General features: G+C 42.7%; 1 protein-coding gene across 50 annotated transcripts in view; it reads left to right on the forward strand.

Annotated features, from left to right (window-relative positions):
- Positions 1 to 15,618, forward strand: part of LOC129023809 (ras-related protein Rab-40A-like) — a 194,516-nt gene that overhangs the window by 106,899 nt on the left and 71,999 nt on the right. For 4 of the 50 annotated variants that reach the window (XR_010125409.1, XR_010125404.1, XR_010125391.1 and 1 more), the window contains one exon: positions 8,362 to 9,026. The exons of 39 other annotated variants lie outside the window; for them this stretch is intronic. The gene's annotated coding sequence lies outside the window, so the exon portion shown is untranslated. Of the gene's footprint in view, positions 1 to 1,412; positions 1,576 to 2,212; positions 2,321 to 8,361; positions 9,027 to 11,421; positions 11,633 to 13,113; positions 13,244 to 15,618 lie in introns of all 50 variants that reach the window. 7 more of the 50 variants (XR_010125377.1, XR_010125383.1, XR_010125388.1 and 4 more) reach the window with 3 other exon arrangements.

Raw genomic sequence — 15,618 nt, forward strand, 5'->3', positions numbered from 1 at the left:
GGTACACCTGTCAGACGTAGATTTGGTCTTTTCACATAGTCCCATATTTCTTGGAGGCTTTGTTCATTTCTTTTTATTTTTTTTTCTCTAAACTTCCCTTCTCGCTGCATTTCGTTCATTTTGTCTTCCATCACTGATACCCTTTCTTCCAGTTGATCGCATCAGCTCCTGAGGCTTCTGCATTCGTCACGTAGTTCTCGAGCCTTGGCTTTCAGCTCCATTACCTCCTTTAGGGACTTCTGTGCATTGGTTATTCTAGTTATCCATTCGTCTAATTTTTTTTCAAAGTTTTTAATTTCTTTGCCATTGGTTTGAATTTCCTCCTGTAGCTCGGAGTAGTTTGATCGTCTGAAGCCTTCTTCTCTCAGCTCGTCAAAGTCATTTTCCGTCCAGCTTTGTTCCGTTGCTGGTGAGGAGCTGCCTTCCTTTGGAGGAGGAGAGGCGCTCTGCTTTTTAGAGTTTCCAGTTTTTCTGCTCTGTTTTTTCCCCATCTTTGTGGTTTTATCTACTTTTGGTCTTTGATGATGATGTCGTACAGAAGGGTTTTTGGTGTGGATGTCCTTTCTGTTTGTTAGTTTTCCTTCTAACAGACAGGACCCTCAGCTGCAGGTCTGTTGGAGTTTGCTAGAGGTCCACTCCAGACCCTGTTTGCCTGGGTATCAGCAGCGGTGGCTGTAGCACAGCGGATCTTGGTGAACTGCAAATGCTGCTGCCTGATCGTTCCTCTGGAAGTTTTTTCTCAGAGGAGTACCCGGCCGTGTGAGGTGTCAGTCCGCCCCTACTGGGGGTTGCCTCCCAGTTAGGCTGCTCGGGGGTCAGGGGTCAGGGACCCACTTGAGGAGGCAGTCTGCCCGTTCTCAGATCTCCAGCTGAGTGCTGGGAGAACCACTACTCTCTTCAAAGCTGTCAGACAGGGACATTTAAGTCTGCAGAGGTTACTGCTCTCTTTTTGTTTGTCTGTGCCCTGCTCCCAGAGGTGGAGCCTACAGAGGCAGGCAGGCCTCCTGGAGCTGTGGTGGGCTCCACCCAGTTCGAGCTTCCCGGCTGCTTTGTTTACCTAATCAAGCCTGGGCAATGGCAGGCTCCCCTCCCCCAGCCTCGCTGCCACCTTGCAGTTTGATCTCAGACTTCTGTGCCAGCAATCAGCGAGACTCCGTGGGCATAGGACCCTCCGAACCAGGTGAGGGATATAATCTCATGGTGTGCCGTTTTTTAAGCCCGTTGGAAAAGCGCAGTATTAGGGTGGGAGTGACCTGATTTTCCAGGTGCCGTCTGTCACCCCTTTCTTTGACTAGGAAAGGGAACTCCCTGACCCCTTGCCCTTCCCCAGTGAGGCAATGCCTTGCCCTGCTTCGGCTCACGCATGGTGCGCTGCACCCACTGTCCTGCAACCACTGTCTGGCACTCCCTAGTGAGATGAACCCGGTACCTCAGATGGAAATGCAGAAATCACCCGTCTTCTGCGTCCCTCAGGCTGGGAGCTGTAGACTGGAGCTGTTTCTATTCGGCCATCTTGGCTCCCGATTCCACCATTTCTATTCAACTGAATCATGGACCCCATGAATGGAGTTTGGGGTAAGGGAATGAAATCACCATACACTCCACTTCTTCCTGTTTCCCGGGTTTTCCTGTCCCCTTATATTATCCCACATCTGCATGAGAGAAGTGTGTTTCCTTTGCAGTCCTGAGGGGCTTGATGAAAGCCTCATACTGTCTGCTGTTCAGGACACTGGAGCAAGAGAGACCAGAGATCTCTCTGCATATTGGTGCCAGACCCAAACCAGTAACTGTGAGATGTTCTGGGCTCAGGCGTGAGTCACTTCCCCTGCTAGCCTCCCTTGGAGAGTGCATATTTCTGTTATGTGGGAGCTTCGTTGCTATGTGGTAGAGTGATGGTGAGGCACACAGAAGCAGGTAGAGATGGAGCACCTGGTGGGTGAACTAACACCCAGGGCACAGGCTCCAGGACTTGTGCTGCCTAATCCACCCTTCTCATGGTCTGAATCTTCCCATTGTTCTGTCCTCTCTCAGGGTACCTCGGATACCTGTGTACATCCCATACTATCACAAAGAGCAGGAGACAAATGAGGTGGGGAAGGGAGCAAAGACAGAGAGAGGTAGAGGTGATCCTTGGAGGGCCCACTGTTTTTTGTTCTCTTCGCTGTTCTTTCTTGTTCCACATGAGGTTATGTTTCTTTATTTCACCCCACAGTTAACCTCAGAGACCTGGTAATCCATATGACCCCACAGCTATGCCTCATGGCCCAAAGGGCAGGATTTCATCTCTACCATCCTCTTCTTCAATGTGAAGGGCTGTTGAGTGAGTACCCTTAGGGAACAATACTGGGGAAGTATAAAATTATCATCTTCCAAATAAGAAGCTGCTGGTTCCATTGTGTGGGAGGGTAAGAGATAGAACCTCATTGCCATTCTGCCAGTTATCTGGAGAGGATCTTAGTATCTGTGAGCCAGAGCTTGATCATCTGTGAGATGGGACTCACCACACTTTCTTCACACTGCTGTCCTGATGGGTAAATGGAATAAACCGTATATTTTTATACCACTATCTTAGTCCGTTTAGTGTTGCTATAAAGGAATATCTGAGGCTGTATAACTTATAAAGAAAAAAAGTTTATGTGGCTAATAATTCTGATGGTTGGAAAGTTTAAGATTGGGCATCTACTTATGATGAAGGCCTCAGGAAGCTTCCACTCATGATGGAAGGCCATGGGGAGCTAACTTGTGCAGAGATCACATGGCGAGAGAGGGAGAAGAGAGATGGGAGGTGCTAGGCTTTTTTCAACAACCAGCTCTTATGGCAACTAATGGAGCAAGCACTCACTCATTCACAGCAAGGATGGCACCAAGACTTTCATGAGGGATCCACCGCCATGACCCAACCACCTCCTGTTAGGTCCCACCTCCAACATTGGGGATCAAATTTCAACATGAGGTTTGGAGGAGTCAAACATCCAAATTGTAGCAAACACTTATTGAAATTATTTCTTCTGAAAATGATGTTTCTGAGATGTCGTTAATAAGGTGACTTTGGGGCTATTTTGATATTTTGGCCACGCTGCCATGACCATTCTTGCACACATGCCAGGGACTCTCTGCAGTGCAGACTTGAGAGGGCAGAGTTGATGGGGCCATGCTTGCTTCTCTCATATATGTTCCCCATTGTCTCTGCAAAGACAGTCCACCATTTTGTTCTCCTGCTGCAGTGTATGTCATTCTTATGACTCCACAATTTCCATTTAAACAGGACATAGCATAAACACAAACTCACTCATCAGGTTTTCTCATCAAACCCTAGGACTATTCAAGGACATATTCTGAGGCATAAAGTGGGACTGTTATGTTTGCATTTAGAAATGCACGTGTGAAATATGCCATTTATGTGGAAATAGGTGGAGAAAAATGAAAAGTATTCTAACATTACAGTGATAGGATATTACATTAGCAAATATTAATAATATTGGGAAACCCATTATTGCACAAATCTAGAGAAACAGGTGCTCTCATCTTGTAGTTGTTTGGGATATTCATTAGTAAAGAGATTTTAACTTTCAACTAGACAGTATATATTAAAAATAGTCATGCTCTTTGACAAAGAATAACCATTTGTGGAAATGTATCCTCCAGATACAGCATGCAGATCATTATCACGCATGTGTCCCCACTGCTGAGGGCTGAGCTGACCATTTCCCTAGCTGGATTGCTACCTTCAGCCCCAGCCCCCTTCCCGACCCTGAGCTATCCATCCTTCCAACCAAACAGGAGAATCTGTCTCATGGATGGATGCCCAGCCTCGATGAACCATATACAGAGCTTCTCCAAACATGGATATGAAGCAATGCTTAGGTCCCTACTCCTGGAGAGACCTGTAGACCTCTGACCTCATCCCTGTCCAGGAGAAACCTCTCTTCTTCTCCCTTCTCTGTGTCCTCAGAACCCTTCCCCTCCCTGCCAGATACAAGCAGCCCAATCCTTTCCTTAAGTTTAAATTTTCATGCAGGATGAAGCAAACACTGGCTTCAGATAGCTTCTGCTTCCAGCCCTGCTATAAACCTTTCCTGAGACGGGGGAAAGAAGCCCAAGCCTGATTTTCTGCTGGAAATGCAGGAAGGGTAAACACAAGGAGAACAGAGATTAAACTCCTTGACAGTATATGTCCTCATGCTAAAGATCTGCCACCAGCAACTCAAGGTACCCAAGCTGGCAGGTTCTGGCAGTGAGCCTGGCTCTGGCAATGGGCGTGCTGAGCAACTTTTTTGCCATCGAGCTCTGTGGTTAGGAGCATGTGCTTTGTAGCCGCAGACATCCATGAAGAAGAGAGGATACTGGTACCTCAGTAGCAGGGCTGTCATGAGATCAAATCCAGACACTAGAAGGGCCTGGAGCTAGGTTCCTCTAAACACTCTGCTCCATAAGTGGAAGCTATCTTTCCTCCCTGGAGCAGGGAACTCATCTATTAATTTGACCTGCCCCCGTGTCCAGGGCTTCTTAACCAGGATGCACATCAGAGTCACCTTGATGAGCGTTTTCTAAATCCTCAGCTGAAACTCCTTTGTTGGTAGAAATAGGACTTCTGCACAAAGGCCATTCAAGTCATTAAGCTGTAATAATATGGGCCTCAGAAAATGTATACATCAATGTTGCACCAATAGTGTATATGAAAGTCTGTTTCCCCTTTATTTCACCAGCACTAGGTATTACTGGCTTTTGTCCTTTTTTTCAGTCTTACCTGCTCATTTTCCTTAGACTTGCCTCATTGGAAATATCATGTCAGAAGGTCAATAAAACTTACATATCCAAAGGCTACACCCGTAGGGTTGCCAGATTTTGCAAATAAAAATATGAGATGCCCAGTTGAATTCAAATAAAATAATATTGCATGCCACATCCAGAGTCACATATCCAATACAGTATGTGTGTGTATATGTATGTATCTATCTGTCTACCTATCTATCTAAATAGAGGGTTTGGGGAGAGACTGATTGATTTTCAGAAATTGGCTAGCGTGATTATGGTAGTTGGAAGTCCCAAATTTGCAGGGTGTGTTTGCAGACTGCAGACCAGTGAAGAGTCAATGTTGCAGTTTAATTCCAAAGGCCGTCTACCAGCACACTCCTTTTGCTTCAGGAGATGTCAGTCTTTTTTTTTTTTCTACGCAGACTTCCAGTTGATTAGATGAGGCCTACCCACAGTATAGATGGTAATCTGCTTTACACAATATCCAGAAATTTAAATTTTAATCTCATTCAAAAACACCCTAAAAGAAACATCCGGAATAATGTTTGATGAGCTATCTGTGTACTTTAGCCCAGCCAAGTTGACATATAAATATAACCATCACACACTAAAATATTATTCATTTTTTATCTGGAATCAAATTTAACTGAGTGTCTTCTATTTTATCTGGCTACCCTACCCATGGAGGACTCTGTGTCAAACCAAAGTGTTCCAGGCAAAACCCCAGCTGAGCTGGAGATACCAGTACCAGTCATCATCCATGTGAGTGAGCCTCTTGGATGTCCCAGATGTGTGGAGCATCCAGATGACTGCATCCCCAGGTGACAGATACCCCATGAAGCAGAAAACACCCAGCTCAGCCCAGTCAACACACAGAATCCTGAGCGATAATAGATGGCTATTTTGGGGGATAATGGTTAAGGAGAAATATATATGCAAAACATTAGGGTTTTGGTAAGCTTTCCCTCTTTTTCTGTGATCTGTTACTGAATAAGAAAGAGATTCTCTTATCCTTGAAGGCTTGGTGGAACTTAGTTATAATTTTGACTATAATCTGAGTGTTGGTTTATATGTGGATAGAGATTTGTGGACATGTCATTGATTCCTACTTGAAGAGATTTCCAATGGAAATTTTCACAATGTATAAATTTTCCACTACTATTGGAATTTGGAGCCTAATACCATAAGATGAGCCTCTACTACAGTCACGTAAATTAAGGTGCTGAGAGTGTGTTGCTACAAACCACTTCATACTATGCAGCCATAAAAAATGAGTTCATGTCCTTTGTAGGGACATGGATGAAGCTGGAAACCATCATTCTCAGCAAACTATCGCAAGGACAAAAAAACCAAACACCGCATCTTCTCACTCATAGGTGGGAATTGAACAATGAAAACACATGGACACAGGAAGGGGAACATCACACACCGGGGACTGTTGTGGGGTGGGGGGAGGGGAGAGGGATAGCATTAGGTAATATACCTAAGGCTAAATGACGAGTTAATGGGTGCCGCACACCAGCATGGCACATGTATACATATGTAACAAACCTGCACGCTGTGCACATGTACCCTAAAACTTAAAGTATAATAATAATAAAAAAAAAAAAAAAAGAAAAAGAAAAACCTCAGAGGTTGGCTTAGTGAGTAACGATTCCAAACAAGGGATATTTCTTCACATTTCTCCTGCTACAGGGATAGCACTTGGCAAGAAAGTCACTTTTCTTGAACACACATAGACAGGGCTCCTTCAGGAGACAGCAGGCCATTATGCATTGCAATCCTTGGCATTTGTGACTGTCCCAATGCAGCACTGCTGGGTGGATACTGTCAATTCTGGGGCTCATTCGTAGCCCATGTGACAGCATATCTAAGTCACATTCTCCAATATCACCTTTATAAGAAATAAAGCCCATGTAATTTTAAAATTATATATCTTGGTTTAGTGCTAAGACTTGGAGCAGTGGAGTACTTGGTGGGGGCTGGGGGCGTGGGGGCTTAGAGATTCAAGCATTGTAGGCTGGGCGAGGTGGTTCATGCCTGTAATCCCAGCACTTTGGGAGGCTGAGACAGGTGGATCATGAGGTCAAGAGATCGAGACCGTCCTGGCCAACATAGTGAAACCCTGTTTCTACTAAAAACACAAAAATTAGCTGGGCATGGTGGTGCACACCTGTAGTCCCAACTACTTGGGAAGCTGAGGCAGGAGAATTGCTTGAACCCAGGAGGCGAAAGTTGCAGTGAGCCGAGATCGCGCCAGTGCACACCAGCCTGGTGAAAGAGTGAGATTCCATCTCAAGAAAAAAAAAAAAAAAAAAAGAGATTCAAGCATTGTAAAGCAAGACCATAGGAACAGCTGGGGAGCCAGCGAGACACAGAAAGAAGAATAGACCTGTGGGCCTCTTGTAATATCCCCTCCTGTTGGCAGAGCAGAGTGAGTGCCTCTGAAAGGCAGCTTACTACCAAGAGTTTTGAAGGAAGGACTCCAGCTGAGCAGCATGTTTCTCCTCCCAAAGGAGTGTACAGAGAGACTAGAAATGTTTTGGTTGTGAATGGCCATTCACATGGAATAAAATATTGGGATGGAGGATAAAGACTTTGTCAAGACAAACCATTGTATGATTGAATTGATTAGGTTTTTGCCTACTAAATGACTATATTATTCTAAGCCTGATTCCCTGAAATAACTTAGAGATATCTTAAATGACATATTTTGGTGTCCCTAGGTTGTTTAGTCGTATGATTATAAACAGTCTCTCAGTTTTCTGCCACAGATGCCTAACTGCCTAGCATGGTGTGTGAGTTATACAAGTTCCCTCCCTCAGGGCTAGCTCATTGTCTAGAGCCTTAGGATACCGCCCTGGGTCTCTATGTAGTGATAATACTCCCTCAAGGTCACTTTTAAAGCAAACAAAATTCCCAACAACACAGACTTCTGTCCTTTATCAAATAAGGCAGAGTTCCACCAACTGCCTGGGTCCCAGTCTAGTTCCTTTTATTGGTAAGCTTTCTCAGGTGGTAGTCTGAAGAGTAAAGGTTTTTTGCTTTCCGAGAAAGGCAAGAGGACAGAGGGCGGTGTGGAAGGAGCATTTCCGATGCGGAGGAGAAGCCTGTACATCTCGGTTGCCATAGAAACCAGACATAATAAGGGTGACTGTGATGACTTTTCAATAGAGACTTACATGGCCTGGTGAAAAAAGCAGAGTTGCCTTCAGGTGTTTGAGACTCAGCTGAAGATGTAGGGCTGAACTGCCCCAGGGTGTGGGAAGACAAAGGATCCCAGCCAAGTCTCCTTGTTCTTGCTTTGGGACTCAGTGCCCTTGCTGTCTGGTGAGAAAGAGAGGTGGGTCCCTCCTGGCCCCAGGAAGTGTGGTGTCCTGCTCCGAGGTGTCCCAGAGCTACTTCCCATGTAAAGGAGGAGCGTGAGAGGATGATACAGGCAAAGACTGACCTTAGTGTCCCATTCTGTATAATGGGGATAATTATGCTCACCCATAGAATTTCTGGAACTTACCATGATAAAGTAGGTACAAGACCATAGCCCTGTGGTTATTGTGGGATCAGGAATGTGTATGTGAATTCAGGCATCTTTTTATTCCTTTTCAGATTTGTTGTTAGGGAATAGATAAGGAAAGAAGAAAAAGGCCCTGGTGAGAAACCCATTGTACCTTCTGGATATGATCACCACCCAATTTTATCAGTGTCATTGATCACTAACCCATTGCCTCGTATGGTGCCAGGCACAGAGTTACTCCAAGAATGTACAATAATGGCTGGATTCTCTTTCTCCCTGTGCAACTCTTCATGCATGTGACTGAACTTATATTAAGTGTCTGAAGGAGGTTCGTTCTGAGGACCTGGGACGTGATGGGTGCTGAAGCTTCTACTCAAGATTTGAAGGGCAGCTGTCCTCAGGAGACCCCTGGCACTTCCCTCCCTGGTGGGATATGATGCCTGATTCCAGTGAGTTCATAGAGCTGAACAAAAGCATGTTATGGAATAGCTCCTGTGAGGTTCACAACATAGTCCAGAAGATGAGAAACTACTTTTTTTAGTAACCTGGATTCCCATCTAAGAGATGCCTTACTTTATCATAAAGCAATGAATTGTTCACTTGAGGAGGGAACTTCATGTTTAACATGTATTTGCAACAAATTTACATACATTTTCTGCCTGTATGAATAGTTGTCAGTGATGCCCATGAATTTCTCAGATGGATGTTGAACTATACAGTTAGAAGGTTAGAAGATCTTCCTAGCAATCTGATTACGGTATGCATTCTTCCATGGTTTCTATGTTTTTGTCTATTCTATAATGAAATTTTCTAAGAAGCCAGAAATTAATTAAGTGCTACCTAAAAATATCAAAATGTCAGGTACAAGAATTTGGCATTTTCAAAATTAATAATTACAATGTAAGTTTGCCCTATTATAATGATACCCAGCTATGTCCACTAAGATAACTAGATTGTTCTGAATACCATTATTATTTCCCAATAATATAAACATCACAATTTCAGTTCTGTAGTACCTGGCCTACCTACCCTTCCCACTGCCTTGCCCCAGGTAAACACAGCATGCCTGTCACTGTACATTATTTTACATGTCCGGAAATATATTTAAATGGAATCATAGAGGTAGTTTCTTTTTTTTTTTTTTATCGACACCTGGCTTTTTTCATTCACTCCACTTATATTTATCCATTTTATTGCATTTATCTATTGATATACTTCATTCTTTTTGATTGCTAAATACTATTGCAGTATACAACCACACTAAACATTTTATTATCCATCCATTTGTCGATGGACATTTTGGTTGTTTCTCATTTGGGGCTCTTGTAAATAAAGCTGCTATGAATATTTGTGAATAAGTCTTTTTGTGAAAATATGCATTCTCATTCAAGAGTCAATACTTAGGAGTTCAATCCCCGGATCACGTGGTAGAGGTAAGATTAACATTGTAAGAAATGGCCAAACTGTTTTCAAAGTGGTTGTACCATTTTTCATTCCAATAAGCAGTGTATGAGGGTTTCAGCTTCCAGAAAATTGCCAGTGATTGGTATGGTCAGTCTTTTAAATTTTGATCATTCTTCTGGAATGTAATAGTATCTCACTGTACTTTTCATTTACTTTCCCTAATTATTAATGATGGTGAATATCTTTTCATGTGCTTATTTGACATCTGTATATTTTCTGTAGTGGAGTGTCTTTTCAACTCTTCTGTCCATTTATTTACTGGAGTGTCTGTTTTCTTCTTAAGGAGCTTTGTGAGATTTTCTGTATTCTGGATATAAGCCTTTTACCAGATAAATGGTTTCCAAACATTTTCTCCCAGACAAGGGCTTGTTAACAGTATCTTTGGAAGAACAAAGTTTTTAACTTTTGGGAAGTCTAATTTATTGATTTCTTCACCTACAGATTGTAGTTTTGTCTCACTAATGAAGTCTTTACCTAACCCAAAGTCACAAGGATTTTCTCCTGTGTTTTCTGGTAGAAGTCTTTTCTGGTAGAAGTCTTATAGTTTTAGGTTTTATATTTATATCTATGATCCACTTTGAGTTGACTTTTGTATATAGTATGATATTTGGATCACTGTTTGTATTTGTGAATATAGATAACCACTTCTCCCAGCACAATTTGCTGAAAAGAGTATCTTTGCTCCACTGAATTGCCTTTGCATCTTTGTCAAAAAAACAGTTATCTGTGTAGGTTTGGTCTGTTTTGGATTCCTTATTCTGTTCCTTTGATCTGCTTTTCTACCTTGATGCCAACAGCACAGTCTTGATTACTGTAGATTTGTAAAGAGTCTTGAAGTCAGGTAGTGTTTGTTCTCTAACTTTGACCTTTTATTCAAAGTTGTTTTTATCAGCTAGATCCATTAAATTTTCACATGAATTTTAGAATCAGCCTATCAATTCCCTTTTTAAAACTTTGGTAAAATTTTTTATTCAGTTTGCATTAAATTTATAGATCAGATCGGGGAGAATTGATATCTTAACAATACTGAGTCTTCTCATCCATGAACACAGTATATTCCCCATTTATTTAAGTCTCCTTTAATTCTCTCAGCAATGTTTTGTAATGTTCAGTATGCAGGTGTTGTACAATTGTGGACAGATTATCCATAAATATTTCATACTTTTTGAAGCTACTGTAAATGGCATTATTTTTAAATACAATGCCTAATTACTATATTTTCTCTGAACTATTATATTTTCTCAGCAGCCAAATAATAATAGCTCAAGTTTTTTTTTTTTTTTTTGGTTGAAAGCACGGGCCACTTTTTGATGGAAAAAGTATTTGAAAGATGTCTCAGAGATATTCTCCAGAAAAATTAATCATTAAAAGAGCATAGTTCAGTAGCTTTCAACTTTATATGTGTGCTTAAAATAAATCTGTTGAAATGTGAGGTTTGCTGTTTTTGTTGGTGATGGTGGTGGTTGTGGTGGTGGTATTTTTTTGGGGTTTTTTTGTTTTTTGTTTTTTGTTTTGACAGCATCTTGCTTTGTTGCCCAGGCTAGAGTAAAGTAGTACAATCATAGTTCACAGCAGCCTTAACCTCCTGAGTTCAAGCAATCCTCCCGCCTCAGCCTCTCGAGAAGCTGGGACTCCAGGTGCACACCACCACACCTGACTAACTTATTGTTTACTTTTTCTTTTTGTAGAGACAGAGTCTCATGTTTCCCAGGCTGATGTCAAACTCCTGGGCTCAAGTGACCCTCCCACCTCAGCCTCCCAAAATGTCAAGATTACAGGCATAAGCCACCACACCTGGCCAGGTTTTAATTTTTTACCTGCCCACCCATCCACTCAGTAAATCTACATCAATGAATTCCTGGGATCTGGGATGGTGAGAGAGATCAACTATGTATGTATGTGAGTATGTATGTATTATGAATGTATATATCACTGAAGCTGCCAGGAATGTTTATTGTAAGGGATAGTTGAGGTTAATTACCGTGCATCATGTGAGTCCTATTCAGTTCCAAGTATATATTAGGAATAAGATCAGGGTGGTCATTCATTTTTTTCCCAGCTTTTTTGGGCAAGCATGGTTACCATGATGACTCAGTGACCACTGTGGGATTTGCTGGTACAAACTGAGCATTTATGATTTTTACCTGAATCACTTACAACTATGAGAGTTGTCAAATGTTGCTTTTCTAATTCTGTTATTCCTTCATGAATTATTACTGAGTACTTGAGTGTAGAGATTTCTCCCTCCCTCCCTCCCTCCTTCCCTCCTTCCTTCCCACCTTCTTCCCTTCCCACCTTCCTCCCTTCCCTTTCCCTTCCCCTTTCCCTTTTACTTCCCCTTCCCCTTCCCCTTCCTCTTTCCCTTCCTCTTTCCCTTTCCCTTTCCCTTTCCTTCCCTGCTTCCTTCCTGTCTCTCTCTGTTGCCCAGGCTGGAGTGCAGTGACTTGATCCTGGCTCACTGCAGTCTCGACTTCCCAGGCTCAAACGATACTCTCACCTCAGCCTCCCAAGTAGCTGGAACTACAGGTACATCCCACCACACCCAGCTAATTTTTTGTATTTTTAGTAGAGACGGGGGTTTCACTATGTTGCTCAGGCTAGTCTTGAACTCCTGGGCTCAAGAAATCCACCTGCCTTGGCCTCCCAAAGTCCTGGGATTACAGGTATGAGCCACTGTGCCTGGCCTCATTATTTATTAATGTACTTATTCATGTTTTTATTTATATCGATATGACTGTGAGATTCCTTTTTTTCAAAGGGTTACACTCTGTTACTATCATTCTGTATTTTGATGCTCACATTTTTCCAGAATTGGCCAGTGGAAGGATCTTGAAGTTGGTCTCAGTGTCTGCTTGACACCTCCCTAGAATTCTTTGAGCGTGTATTTTGCTCTCTGAGCCTGACGGTATTCCCATCTGTGGAAAGGAAGTAATGATGCTCACCTCAGAGCATAGCTTTGAGGATTTGAATTGAAAATGTCTGAAAATAACAACCTAAAGCTTGTGGTGTCTTGTAGGCCATCAGCAAATGTTCTTCATTCTAACATTGCCTCCTTCACTATGCCAATGTGATGTCTCTGACATTAATGTAATAGCATGACTACTAGGGTGAATACTTGGAAATGTAACAGCAAGCACAGATAAGCCCACATTTCTATTATGTGTGAGCTTCAGTGTCACTGTTGTGTGTAGCAGAGGGTGGTAGGATGGAGCTGGGGAAGAGGAAAAGTGTCATTGCACAGCTTCCAGTTAACTGAGTGGGGACAGGCCAGACATCATCATCCCATCCCCTGTGTTTCATGTGCTTTCCCATCCTCTTACTTTCCTCTCTATTCCATGTGCTTTCTTATCTTCTTAATCTCCCTTCTAATGCAACATCAGAGAAGGGTGTGGACTCTGCATCCCAGAACCAGGAGCTGATAGAGAAGAACCAAGTTTGATGTGGAGTCTGCTAGACAGGTTACTGGAGCAAGAGTGAAAAGATCAGGGTCTCATCATTGGGACACTTTAGGTGAGTCACTACCCTTCCACCAGCCTCACCCGTATGGCAGGATAACAATTCCCAATCCTCCAGACTACCTGGAATACTCTGGAGTTTAAGTGTGATCCCATGTGAAAAAGCAATCAGTGGTCTTAGGTGGAATGGAAGAGCCAGTGCACTTTCAAGTAATTACATTAACAGAGACGCTTCAGATGTCCCAGAACTCTGCATGGAGGCATTAAATTAATTATACTTAAATATGAACTGTTTAGGTCTAGAATTTTTCCAAGTGTGCTCCATGGGCCACTTTATCAAATTCATCAAGGGTTGCTTGTTAAAATTGCAGGTACTTGGGCCCATCCTAGATCTACAGAATCAAAACCAGGGAGGTGGGGTGAGAAGTGTCTACGTTTTCAGTAACTTTTTTTTTTTTTTTTTTTTTTTTTTTGAGACGGAGTCTCACTCTGTCACCCAGGCTGGAGTGCAATGGCGCGATCTCGGCTCACTGCAAGCTCTGCCTCCCGGGTTCATGCCATTCTCCTGCCTCAGCCTCCCGAGTAGTTGGGACTACAGGTGCCCACCACCAAACCCGGCTAATTTTTTGTATTTTTAATAGAGACGGGGTTTCACTGTGTTAGCCAGGATGGTCTTGATCTCCTGACCTCATGATCCACCCGCCTCAGCCCCCCAAAGTGCTGGGATTACAGGCGTGAGCCACCGCACCCAGCCCATTTTGAGTAATTTCTTTAGTTGTTTCTGGTATTCATCAGTGTTTGAAAAGCACTGCTGTGGATTGGCAACAAGGCCCATGAAAATTTGAATCCTTTGATGTCTAATTTCATTGTTAGTTGCTCCTGCTACTCAGTTTTAAATATCTGTGTGATCTCTGGTGTTTCCAATATGTAACAATTCCTTCAATTCAGTAATACTTACTCAATGATTTATGTGTGAAGCTCTGGTCTAGGCACCGGGGAAACATCACAGAAAACAAGACAGGCAGGGGGTCCCAGGAGCTATCATTCTAGTCTGGAAAAACTGACAATAAGCAGGTAAATAAATCAGCAAGCATGTGATTTCATATGAGGATATGCTCTTTGAAGAAAATAAGCATAACTAAATAAAGTAGAGAAGGATCAACATAAGGATTATTATAGATGGGGTTGTCGGTGTACTCTTTCTCAGGAAGTGATACTTGACCTGAGTCTTGAATGATAGGAAGAAGCCAGGCATGGAGAGGCCATTTTGTCAGTGTCCCTATGTTGTGTGTGGACACCATTGATCCAGGAACAGAGGACAAGCTAGAGTGGCTGGAGCCTAGCAGACAGTGTGCAATCTGGTGGGAGATGAAGTTGAAGGGTAGACAGGAGCCACATGGTTTGGGCCCTGTAAGGAGTTTGGATAATTATATTGTGAGTGTCAAGATTAGAGTATGGGAGTGACATGGTCTGATTCTTGTTGTCAGAAGGTGACTCTGGCTGCTGTGTGGAGAATGGACTGGAAAGGGACAAGGTAGGGAGGGAGGATAACCATTGGGAGAATATTGTAGAAGTCCAGGGAAGAGGTGCAGGTAGATGGGATCAGGGCTGCAGCTGTGTGCAGAGGCGGGGGTGGGGTGGGTGGACCTCAACAGAGGATATTTTGAGGTAGGGCAGGCAGGACTTGCAGTGCCTGTGCAGGTAGGGTGTGGGGGATAAGGCAGAGTGGAGGAGGACCCCAGGTCTTTTTGTTCAGCCAGATGGAGAAATGATGGTACTGTTTTCTGAGATCAGTCCTTCCAAGTGCTTTTGAGATAGTCTCAAGTTAATTAGTTAGGTCTTCCAGATGTGGTTTAGTAGTGAAAGTTAGTAATTTAAAAAATATATCAGTTGATAATTAAGATTCAATTGTAAGACTATAATGCTTTATTTAAGTAACATGCAAACTACTAAACTTTTAAAACTTGAAAAATCTCAATATGCAAATTCACATTTAATGAGCAGTTACTGTGTTCCTACTACTGGTCTAAGAGTTTGCATGTATTAACTCAAGTAATTCTCAAAGCAACAACTCATGAGGTAGGGACAGTTGCTTGCCCCAGTTTACAAAAAAACAAAATTGAAGTACAGAGTGGTTCTTTCACTCTCCCAACGTCACAGAGAGCCAGGTATCCCAATGTCTCTGTAGTATAATTTTTTAAATAATCGAATTATTGGCTATTTATCCTTGTAAAACCAAAACACAAAGCATTATTTGTTTAAAAATGGTTTGTCTTCTTTGGTAAGTATTGCATAATCCCAGTCTACTGATGAGGCATTTGAGTGACTGTAAGGTGAAGCAAAAGTATTCAAAGTCACATAGGTTATAGGAAGTAGGGCTTGTCCCTAGTCCGTCTCCAGATCCCACACTCCTAACCAGTACAATTATGG

This window comes from Pongo pygmaeus, chromosome X, assembly GCF_028885625.2.
Source record: "Pongo pygmaeus isolate AG05252 chromosome X, NHGRI_mPonPyg2-v2.0_pri, whole genome shotgun sequence".
Taxonomy (NCBI): domain Eukaryota; kingdom Metazoa; phylum Chordata; class Mammalia; order Primates; family Hominidae; genus Pongo; species Pongo pygmaeus.